The sequence below is a fragment of the Podarcis muralis genome, chromosome 2 (assembly GCF_964188315.1).
Source record: "Podarcis muralis chromosome 2, rPodMur119.hap1.1, whole genome shotgun sequence".
NCBI lineage: Eukaryota > Metazoa > Chordata > Lepidosauria > Squamata > Lacertidae > Podarcis > Podarcis muralis.
In genome coordinates, this window is record NC_135656.1 from 23,053,695 (window position 1) to 23,065,999 (window position 12,305).

The 12,305-nt window shown below is 40.6% G+C and overlaps 1 protein-coding gene across 3 annotated transcripts in view; it reads left to right on the forward strand.

The window, feature by feature from the left end:
• The window catches only part of HELZ (helicase with zinc finger), a 113,034-nt gene that overhangs the window by 2,391 nt on the left and 98,338 nt on the right, over nucleotides 1-12,305 (forward strand). Inside the window, exon 2 of one of the 3 annotated variants that reach the window (XM_028713032.2) lies at nucleotides 836-999. The exons of the other annotated variants lie outside the window; for them this stretch is intronic. The gene's annotated coding sequence lies outside the window, so the exon portion shown is untranslated. The remainder of the gene's footprint in view (nucleotides 1-835; nucleotides 1,000-12,305) is intronic. 3 annotated transcript variants of the gene reach the window in all.

The window sequence follows — 12,305 nt, forward strand, 5'->3', positions numbered from 1 at the left end:
ATTGTAACTTTTTGTATTGTGTTTGCTTAGATAGGTAATTAGTTCTTTTTAGAAAACCTATGTCAGCAAACAACAGTTTCAACAGTTCCCAGACTTAAAGCTAAGGAGCCTACTAATGGAATTCCTTTGATGTCTTTGGAGTCACGTGATGGTCCGTAGTTGATTCTGCTGTTATGCCATAATGCCTTCATGGTTGTTGCTGATACCCTCTGTTGCTGATCTTCCTTGTAATCCTCCCACTTTTGAGAATTATTGTACTACGGCTAACTTAAGTATAATGAAATCTATGGTCTGAAGGACTTTAATCTTAACAGAGCTGGTTATGTAAGCAACGCCTTATTTGCAGTGTACTTTCATGTGGATCTGGTTTAGGCTTATAGAAAATATTCACAGTGCGCCAAATGCATAGTGGTGAACGAGTGAGGAAGTTGATGGCTGTTGTAACAACATTTATATGCTACTTTCCCACCACTCACTTGCCCTCAAAGTGGCTTGCAGTTGATAATTTAGTGTTCTGTTGGAAGCCGCCCAGAGTGGCTGGGGAAACCCAGTCAGATGGGTGGGGTATAAATAATAATAATAATAATAATAATAATAATAATAATAATAATTAATTATTGATAGCATACAAAAAATTTTGGTGACAGCCCCCACAATCATCCATGCATTTGCTAGGTCAGCCTTCACCAATCCCATTAGCTCCACCCAGCACTATGCCCATCTGTGTTATGGGTATAGTGGTGCTGATCTCCCTTGTGAATTCATTGAGATAATGTCTGTGAAGAGTGCTTCGTAAATGCTAAATATTATTAATATTTTATTATCTTTTTTCCAGTGTAAGAAAGTACCCCATCTGTGCCATAGATATAGGACCATCAGGCAGATCTCCCTTTGGCTGCTTTGTAGCAACAGAGTAGATGCCTGAATGCAGCTCAAGAAAGAATGAATGAAAAGGAAAAGAACTCAAAAGAAGAGATGCAGGCCTCAAACTGGTGTTTGGTAGGATCCTTTTTTAATTTGGCAGAGTAAAACCTATAAATTTTCTCAAGTATTTCAATTTGTAAACTTCCATGGGGAGAATAACCAGATACATATTTTCCTGAAGGAAGAATCCCTTGAGAGTAAGGTACCTAAGGCTGCAATATACTAAACAGGGAGTAACGCTATAATACGAAACTTACTTACTTCATTGAAATCAGTGGCACTTGAATCTGAGTAGGTATTCATAGCATTGTGCTGTAAGCCTCATTGAACACAATTGTACTTCTGAATAAACAGATACAGGGTTGCACTGTAAGGAAATAATCTTTGTAGGAAGATAATATCTTATCTCGTTACCCTGATGAGGATTTCTGATCACCTTTGGGCAGACGGTGGTTTTGACTCTGCTGCAATACAATTTTTCTACCAGGCACCAATTTGAGGCTTGTCTGTCATTTTTTGCATATAGTTCAAGACAACTCTTTTTATTTACATACACATCTATTCTACAACTTAATGTATAGCATAATGGGTGGAATTAATTTTTGAACTAAGTATTACAAAGTCAGAGAGTTGGAAGGGGCCTCAAAGTTCAACTAGTCCAACCCGCTGCTGATGCAGGAAACCTATCCCTGATAAGGGTTTTTAAACAGAGGCTGGATGTCCATCTAATGATGAAGAAGCCATCATCTTCTGAGGCAGTCTGTTCTGTTGTCAAACAGCTAGCAGCATCAGGAAGTTCTAATGCTTAGTACAAATAAATTTTCTTTGTCATTTGAACCCACTGGTTTGGGGCCTACCCCTCGCAGATGTTGATGTTCACCCTGGAAGACAGAGAAGTGTTGTCTTCACTTTTATAAACACAACACAAAATATTGTACAGGTGCTCCCATTTAGAGTTTATGTTTAACCTTTGCTACACCTTTTTGGTTGCAAGTGACTATTTGTATACTACAATCATAGGCTAGTTGGTGTGCTGCTCAATGGCAAATATTACGTGTTGCAGAAGCTTTATTTGGACCTTCTGTTAATAATCTTGTGAATCACACTTGCTCTATTTCATTCATGCAATTTTAAAACCACTTAATGTAATAAAAATAGTTAACTGCTTTATATAAGCACAATAAAAATACAGTGGTACCTTGGGTTAAGTACTTAATTCGTTCTTCAGGTCTGTTTTTAACCTGAAACTGTTCTTAACCTGAAGCACCACTTTAGCTAATGGGACCTCCTGCTGCCGCCGCGCCACCAGAGCACGATTTCTGTTCTCATCCTGAAGCAAAGTTCTTAACTCAAGGTACTATTTCTGGGTTAGCGGAGTCTGTAACCTGAAGCGTGTTTAACCTGAAGCTTATGTAACCCGAGGTACCACTGTACAATAGTACAGTGAAATCTTGTTTCTTGAGCATAATCCGTTCAACTCCCACAATGTTCAAAAACCAAGGTGCAGTGGCTTCCGAAAAATGTTTGAAAACTGGAACACTTCTGGGTTTTCGGTGTTCAGGGTCCGATTTGTTTGTCAACTAAGCCGTTCCACTGTATTCAATAAACCTACCTACAAGCTGGAAATAAAAAACCCAAAACTATATACCACGGATAAAACTGAGCAGTACATAGAACAGAGAATTAAAATACAAGTCAGAGTCCATGAAAGCTTGTGTAAACATGGAAATGTTTAAGAGGCGTTTGAAGGTTATTATTGCCTCTGCATCATATATTACAGTGATGGAGGGCATTCCAGAGAACGGGTGCTACATAACCAAGAAGGTAGTCTTCCACCTTGTCACTATGTGACGCAGGTGGCGCTGTGATCTAAACCACTGAGCCTCTTGGGCTTGCTGACCAGAAGGTCAACAGTTCGAATCCGTGCGACGGGGTGAGCTCCCGTTCCTCTGTCCCAGCTTCTGCCAAACTAGCAGTTTGAAAGCATGCCAGTGCAAGTAGATAAATAGGTACCTCTGCGATGGGAAGGTAAACGGCGTTTCCGTGTGCTCTGGTTTCCGTCATGGTATTCCGTTATACCAGAAGCATTTTAGTCATGTTTGTCACATGACTTGGAAAGCTGACTGTGGACAAACGCCGGCTCCCTTGGCCTGGAGATGAGCACCATACCCATAGACACTTTTGACTGGACTTAAATGTCCAGGGGTCCTTTACCTTTACCTATTCTGCTGGTCAGGGAATAACTAGCAGCTACTTCTCAGGAGGTCATAAAGATTGACTAGGGGTGGTATTCTGCTAGGTATTTTGGTCCAAAGTCGTTTAGGGTTAGATAGCTCAGGATCTAGAGCCATCTCTGTATGGATCCTATTCATATTCTCTTGTTTGCAGTGATTTATAAGCCTACATGGAAGCCTTTTTTGGCTGGATGGTGGGATGAAAAAATCTTATGTGGTGTGATGTAGCAGTCTTCTGCCTATGCTAGGTATAGTGCCTATACTTTACTGCCTTGGCTGCATGTTTCATGGTAGTTACACCCTCCACCACATGCTAGTGGAAACAGTCCCCATCTTCCTGCCAGAAAAGGTAGGTGTATAGTTGCACCTCCATTGCATTTTCTCTTTCAGCGGCTAGGAAAGGAAGGAGAAAATGCACAGCTAGTCAAAATCAGTGTTGTACTCTTAGAAAGCTCTTTGAGCAATAAAGTAAACTGGTATTCACAATCTACTTAGGATCTACATTTGATTCCTGAGCATGGTTTGGCCTATTTTTTTAAATTAAAAAAATTGTCTTTATTGCTCATCCACATAGGTGCTCCTGCTCATGCACATTGTGCTAAGCCATGACTTTGTGTAATGTCTGAATATGGCTGATAGCCCAGATTCCACTAACCTGGTGCACTAGCAGAAGCCAGTGCAAGAACTCCTGTTAGGGCAACAGGATTTCCCATCTCTCCTCACCTTGCATGCCCCTGTGCCTTCCCCATATTTAGTCTGGAGGGTCAGGAGAACTCCTAGAACAGCATGCTGAGAAAGGAGATAGAGGTTGTTCCATTGAGCAAGCAGAAATGCTTGCATTTAGAAAAGGATCACCTTAGTGCAATGTTTAATTCCTCCCAATGTGTGGTGAACTTGACTGGCCAAGTCTTGTCTAGATTTTTTTAAAAAAATGCTTTAAATAGCTTGCGAATGTTATCACAGAAAGGGTAGAAGTATTTTAGACATTAATCTTTAGTTTTTAATTTTTAAAACAAATGTTACTGGTTCATGCATCTGATCTTTTTTTAAAAAAATTGCAGCATATCAAACAACGTTAAAATAGACCTGCTACTGCTTTACATTGGGCTTCGCATTGAGCTCAGTTATATTTGTATTCCAAGCTATTTATACTATTCATATCTATCTAGGAATTAAACAGGTTCAGCATCTCAAAGTGGATGGCGATAAAGTCACATCCTAATATACTCTGACACATCTTTGCTATTCTGGAAATGTGATAATGAAAGCACCCTGCATTTTCATTGAGGTTCTGGCTTCATTTGAGCCATTGCAGCCACTTTAGGGATTCCATACACAAAACACATGGTGTTCATAGTTTTTCCTCCCTCTGCCCTATTTTTCCCCCTTCATGACACCTTTCACAGTGTATCTTGCTAGTGATAGACACAAAACAAGGCCTTGTTTCATCCATTGGTAATTACAGCTGTTACTGCTGTCTTAAACCTTTTCACAAAAAAGCAAGTTCCAATGCACGTCAAAGTGCAAGTAGATAAATAGGTACCACTCCAGCAGGAAGGTAAATGGCGTTTCCGTGCGCTGACCTGGTTTGCCAGAAGCGGCTTAGTGCGCTGACCTGGTTTGCCAGAAGGGGCTACACCCCTGTCTGCTTCAGAGGGTTTGGGAACTCTTCAGACCAGGGGCTGTAGTGGGGAAGTCTGCTCATGCAACGATTTATTGATTGTCTGCTATGGAATCTTTATTTTTTCCTAGAGAATCTTACATAAGAATATAAGAAGAGTTTGCTGGGTCGGGCCAATGGTCCATCTAGTCCAGGATCCTGTTCTCATAGTCTTCAACTAGATACCTATGAGAAGCATGCAAGCAAGACCCGAACACAAAAGCACTCCTCATTGCAGCAACTAGTCTTGCGAACCACATTGTCTGTAACTGTGGAAGGCAAAACATAGACGCCCAGGCTAGAAGGCATTGATATTCTTATCCTCCATGAATTTTTCCAGTCCTTTTTTTAAAGGCATTCAACTTTGTGGCCATCCCAGCCTCCTTTGGGAGCGAATCCCATAGTTTAGCTTGCTTCTGCCAGTGGGAGATCTATAAGCAGAACTCCATTCATGGGAATCTCTGGATATAAATCAGTGTATTTAGAACTGTAAAGTCAGAGTAAGTTCGAGATCAAGGGAGCATTAACGGTTACACGCAGGGGGTAGGTTGTTAATCTGTCAGTCTCGCTACCTGCAAAAGGAATAGACGTTGCTGTGTTAAAACTGAAGTCCTTTGCTGAGTCGTAAAATAGGTCTGTCTTTTAAAGTGATCTAAGTTAGCTTTGCAAGTCCTACTGTGATTTTTTTTTTATGATACAGTCTCCAGAAATACATCTGGTATTGAGAACAGACTGAATTAGCTGAATGTTGTGTAATTCTTTGGGTTTGCAATGCCTGGGGACTATGTCTCGTGATCTTGCCTGTTTATAAAGGGACCATACTTCCAAGAGATTTAGTGGGTAAACAGTGAAAGGATAAGGGAAGCAGGATAGTTGATCTGCATGCTTGTATATGTTCAAATTGCCAGAAGTATTAAGCAAAGTTCATATTCTCTAATTTGGAGGAACATGCTCCGGATTTCTAGTTACGTATATGGGTGGTATTCAACTAAGTTTTACATAGAGCACACCTGTTGAAATTAATGGTTCTAACTTAGTTATGTTCATTAATTTTATTTAGCCTACTCTGAGCAGGACTTGTGTAGCCTGCATGGGAGCAAAGGATACAAACAAGATAGCTATCCGCATATTGTTGACAAACTTTCTTTTTTGGAGATTTGCTTTGGCCTGCTACTGGTGTCCAATTAAACGAGTCTTCTTCAGCTCCCTGTTTGAGTGGTGATTCTGAATCACAGCTAGAATTGTCCTCCGTATCACTTACTCTTGCTCTCATTTTGAAAATATGTCTATCCATATTACTATACTACACAACACTGAAATGTTAAAATCTTTCTTTGATTGTCCTTGAATCTTCCTGCCACACTTGCCATCCTCTTCAGCCACACCAATGTGGTGTGTCACACCCTTTGAGAACCCCTATATTAAAAGAAAACTGGTTGCTGCAGAAGATGAGTATATTTGTTTTTGTACTTATTAGCTGCTATATTAACTGAATATAGAAATGTTTGTTCATTGGAAAATTACTTTTCCATTGAACTGTTAGTTCAGCAGTACAAGGGTTATGAAGATTTCAGAGACAGTGGACAGTTATACAGTCATACCTCGGGTTAAATATGCTTCAGGTTGAGCATTTTCGGGTTGTGCTCCGCGGAGACCCGGAAGTAACGGAGCACGTTACTGCCAGGTTTCGCTGCTCACGCATGCGCAGACGCTCAAGTGGTGAATCGTGACCCACGCACGCGCAGACACGGGTTGCGTTTGCTTCAGGATGCGAACGGGGCTCCAGAACGGATCCTGTTCACATCCAAAGGTACCACTGTACTTCTGTTCCTACCCAGCTTCAGAGGAAACATACTGCTGTGCATTTTCAGGTGGCATCTGGGTCCACAACAAAATATTAGAGGGATTTGCTGAATTCCTTTCTAATTCCTAGTGCACACTGATGTATTGGTGGCTGGGGGAAGTAAACATGAAGCTTTGGTAAGTAACAGATAGGTGTTGCTAGGTTTGCACTTGTGTTGTGTCACTGATCAATTTGTTAGACAAAGCACTGCTAGTTGGAGTGTGTAATACAGCTTCACTAAATACAGAAGAAGCAGAGTTTTAACTTGGAAACTTTTCAAATTGGCTTCATATAGAATGTGCATAATGTAGAAGTAAGTTTATTAAAGTATACGCAAACCAGACTAGCTGTGTGCAGTATTGCCACCGTTTGAGAACGACTGTTTTGGGAGTAAAAGTCTAGCTCTGTGCTGGATGCTATATTTGCCTCATACTATATTGTAAAAGTTCAGACTTGTAATGCTATCATGGAGGTATGTCCCTTTGGTGCAAAACTCTATTTCAAATCTCCAATAATATTTTCCCCAATATTCTACAACATTTTGAAGAACTGTCCAGCTGACCATGTTTAGGTTTAAACACATGTAACTGGAAAAGTGTTCTGATGATTCAGCGGGGTTCGTTTAGACGCAGTGGTGTCCAAACTTTTTCCAAAGAGGGCCAGATTTGTTGAAGTGATGGGCTGTGAGGGCCGACCAAAGTTACTTACCTTTTTTAAGGATTGAAGTAGTTGAGGTTTTTTTAGGATTTTACCCCAGGAAATAAACTGCCACAGGGGCCAGATTAAACCGACCGGTGGGCTGCATTAGGCCCCTGAAACGGACTTAGGACATGCCTGGTAGAGGTAGTTGATAAAATCTGACATAATAAATAGGTATTCTCCATCCTACTGATATAAAAAGAAACCTCAGAAGAAACCAGCTTATCTATATAAGTTACAGTTACAGGTAATTTCATAAGTTCTACCCAGATGAATCAGTAGTGTTAATATGTTGATAGAGACATGTTTTGTATGTGTTCTGATAGGACAATGGTTTTCAAAGTGTAGTCTAGGGAGGTCTGAAATCCCTTGGCAGCTTATCAGGGGAAAAGTAATGAAGGTCAGTACTCCCAGAGACACAACTTGCAAAGCATTACTATGCAGCTGTAGGGGCATATTCCGTGTTCACACAGGACAGAAGCAAGGACCAGCAGGCCTGGTATGTACCATAATGAACACTGCACACTATGATATGCCTCAAAATCCTCTAATAATAGGGATTCCTCGGGAGAAAAGCTAATGTGGAAAGGGTTTCCTGAAGGTAGAATCAAAATCACTGTGCTGGGTGCTCCTTTTCAAAACTGGATTTTGATTCCATTTTGAGTTAGTAGGATTCCCTCCCACAAAACTTTCTAAAGTTTTGGATTTAAATGCAAGAGTAATAATCCTCTTTAAGAATTTTTTTTTGGGGAGGGCAGTAAATGTCTTCATTCTGAAATATGTTTTGTCAGTATGTCTCTAGACTTTGAATCTGGAATGCTTGATGAGGGATTTAAGCTAAACAGCAAAGTGTTGCTCCCCTCCTTTATGCAACATTTACAAACGCAAAGCTGTAGTATTGAATTTTTATAGTATTTCCAAGCTGCTTGTCTTAAAACGTTTCTGCATGTTTGCTTGCAATGAAGATTGAATTATTTTTATAACATTAGAAGTTAATTACGCCTTCAACCCAGAAACTGTAGAAAATAAATAAAAGATGAGAGATGCTTCTAATGTGGGCTCGATTTGTGGGTGTGTTTAATTGTTTGCACTCTACTTTTAGTGGGGGAAGGGATTAGCAGGCTGCTAGCACGCTAAGAAGAATTAGTCCTTGTGAACAACATACTTCTATAATCCTGCATACACTTCACCACTTAACTGTCTCTGTTTCATGGCCGCTGGCTTTTAGGACGGTATGATCACATCTTATGCAGGGGTTCAGTTCCAAGAGTTCTACGCATGCACAAAAATCTATATATTGGTGTCTAAAGGATTTTCTTAAGAGTGATTTTGATGTGATGCTAGGAATGAGGATTGCAGGATGCCAGTTGATCTTTTTTATGTTCTGACAGTTTTGAGTAGTTCATGTTCAGCAAAGTTGACTGTTATAGTTGGAGTCCTCAGGTGGATGTAATTCATTTAAGTGTGAGATACAGTGCTGACTGAAACATACTTCCTTGCCTCCATCCCTTTGCATCCCCCCCCACTCACACACAATTCTGTTGTTGGCTTACTTGGATGAGTTGTCTTAGCCCTTGCTGTGCCCCATAGACACTTGTGCGTGTGTGGTTGCACCCATCATTCCACTGTAGTTATGGCCCCGATTCTCACTTTAGAGCAAGGATGGGGGAACCTGTTGCCAGATATTGTTGGAATGCAGTTTCCACTAGCCCCAATCACCTTGATGTATGGTCTGGGTTGATGGGAGTTGTATTTAAACAACAATTGTAGGATCATGACTTCCCCACTCATTCAGTGTATTTGGGGGTGTATAGCACGTTAGGGAGACTTGGCAAAATGAGTCTTTGCAACTGGGTTCTATAAAAGGAATAGTCCCATACCAGTTGTTCTGATTTATATTTAAAGGAGCCAAGCCTCCCGAAACATTCCTCTCATTTTCAATTGCACTATGTGAAGCAGTAATAAAGGGAATAACTCTTCTGTACGTGCCACTATGTTACACCGAGGACTTTCTCTTTTTGAAGATCAATCTAGGGAAAAGCTGTTCACACTGTGCTGCTCTGTATTGAATCCAATTAAAACCCTTGCCAATCTGCTATTATTGATAAGGAGGCCAATTGAAATCCTGCTTATATCTTCTTCATTGATCAGTGTGTTCAACAGAGGTAAATATAAAGCAAGATATGTTGCTGTGACGTTCACCAGTTGGCGAGGATGATGGCAGGAGGGAGCAAGGCTTTCTTCTTGCTGAGCAATTGGGAAGAATATTTTGCCTAATATCTCTCGAATGACAGAGACTAGAAACTTTGTTGGAAAAAAGTAAGCTAGGAAACCAAATTGCTGATCTATTCATTGGGCAATGAGTTGCATTACAAAATAAGTCAGAACTTGATTAACTAGGCAGGGGTAGCCATTGTGCCACCCAGATGTTGTTGGACTTCACCTCCCACGAGCCCCAGACAGCATGGCTAATGGTCAGAAATGATGGTAGTCGTAGTCAGTGACATCTGGAGGGCAGTATATTGGCTACATTTGAACTATGGCAACACTAAGCTTGTGGGTGCTTGCTATGTCACCATGCCAGTTTCCAGCAAAAGTATGACAATGCTTGAAAAAAATTCAGCAAGTGCTTTAAGGCTAGAGTAGGGTTGCTAATTTGCCTTACCTATCTCTTCCCAAATTATGTACAAGAAGTAAGCTAAAAGGTAAAGGGCCCCTGGACCGTTAAGTCCAGTCAAAGGTGACTATGGGGTGCGGCATACCTTCTTACCTTCTTAATATCTTTGCTAGACTAATAATGGCACAGATTACATGTGACTATAGGACAGGTAAAAGTACATGATACTGTAGGAGAGCGAAGTTAACTCTTAATACTGTGTTTCCTTAACATTTTGTAGCACTAAATTGAGAACCTTGCCCAGAAGTTCTTACTGGAGTAGTTTCAGCTTAAAGAATCAGCAGCATAGGTTTTATTTGGGACTTTTGTATACTGTATTCAGGCACTATTTTCATTCAAAGTTCTCTGCCCTACCCTTCCTAGCTGTTGTGATTAAATCAAAATATTCTGGGTGGGACACAAGTTTCAAATGCATGGAGTGTGCAGCTGATAAATTTCCTGGTTTGGACTGTGTATTTGGGGGAAGCTTAGAAAACCACTGGGCTAAAAGCAGATTGTTGAGGATTGTTTAGGATAATATGCCGTAACTGTTTAAGCATTTTCCATATGTTCCTTGTCAAATATTTCTTTCTTGTAAAAATGTAACTCGCTACGGGGCTTGAAGAGAATTGCCTTTGCATTTTAAATGAATGATAACTACTCTATTGGGACACTAATTGAAATATCTAAAAGCTGTTATTTTCTTTTTTATATACTTGGTATACTAATGTTATTGGTAATACCCATGCAAATGCCCAATTTCCTACCAATTCCAAAGGAAACAGGTTTTTTGTTAGTTTGCTTTACGATTGGCATGTAGTGTACTGCTTTCCTTCACAAGCTGCAATATCAACCATTAGAATGAAAAAATCTTCAAGTGCTGTGAAACTGGTCTGTTTTTATTGTTGTTTTGTGTAGAGTGAACCCTGCTGGAAGCATTCAGATGTTTTCAGTATATTTTGCAATGTTGGACTCTTTGTATGTGTTTGTATGACTGTGGATTAAAGTGCGGTAGGTAAGGAAATGATCACTGATGGCTATTTTGCAAAAGCAGCATGAACTAATGCTGGGACGGGGAACTGTAAGTTGTTGCACATCAGCTCACATCATCTCCAGCCAGTAAGGTCAATGGTTAGGATTTAGGAATGATGGGAGTTGAAGTCCAATGACAGGAGAGCCACAGGATAATCATTCCTGACCTAGGGAATTCTTGTAGACTCAGAAAAGCCATACCAAAAAAGTTAAAGCTTTCACCACATATTTAACAGTACAGTGGAACCTCTTGTTTCGTATTTAATTTGTTCTGGAGGTCCGTTCTTAACCTGAAACTGTTCTTAACCTGAAGCACTGCTTTGGCTAATGGGGCCTCCTGCTGCAGTTGCGCCACCGGAGCACAATTTCTGTTCTTATCCTGAAGCAAAGTTCTTAACCCAAGGTAATCTTTCTGGGTTAGCGGAGTCTGTAACCTGAAGCGTATGTAACCTGAAGCATATGTAACCTGAGGTACCACCGTATTGTGTATTTAAAAGTGCTTCCATTTTTGTTAAGCTCCCCCCACATCATATGGCCCACTAACAACAGAGAATTGTGGGTGCAGCTTGGTGAAAGGATTGTTACCCCTGTCACAGTGCAGGTATGAAGCTCAGTAGACTGCATTTACTTTTACAGTTGGCCAGGTTTTGCCATCTTTTGTGGCCAATAACTTAGGAGATTGATGAACTGTTAATAGTTTTCTCAAGGCTGTGGAAGATATGCACATAAGTTAGACATAGTTACAGATAGGTAGCTGTGTTGGTCTGCCATAGTCAAAACAAAAAAAAATCCTTCCAGTAGCACCTTAAAGACCAACTAAGTTAGTTCTTGGTATGAGCTTTTGTGTGCATGCACACTTCTTCAGATACACTGAAACAGAAGTTGCCAGTTAGACATAGTTCTCTATATGCATCTGACTATTTCTTTTGGCTCAGAACACCTCTGATTATTGTCAGAAGTGTGTGAGAACATGCCACTGGCAACTTGCTTTTTGTTGTGTTTTGGTAGTGCGTCCCCTCCCCACCGTGACATAATGATGGTGGCAAAAGTCACCTTCATATATACGAAGAAAATCACAGTAGTATTGGTCTTGGCATTGACTGACTGGCATGAAACAAAATGTAGGCAAAAGTTTTTACCAGTGTAAAAGGCAACATAGGCTTTGGCACGGTGCTCCCTTTATGCAGCTTAGCTTCTTATCTCCTTGATTGGATAAAGGGCTTTTAAACACCTCCCCCTGCCGCTGTGTGACTACTG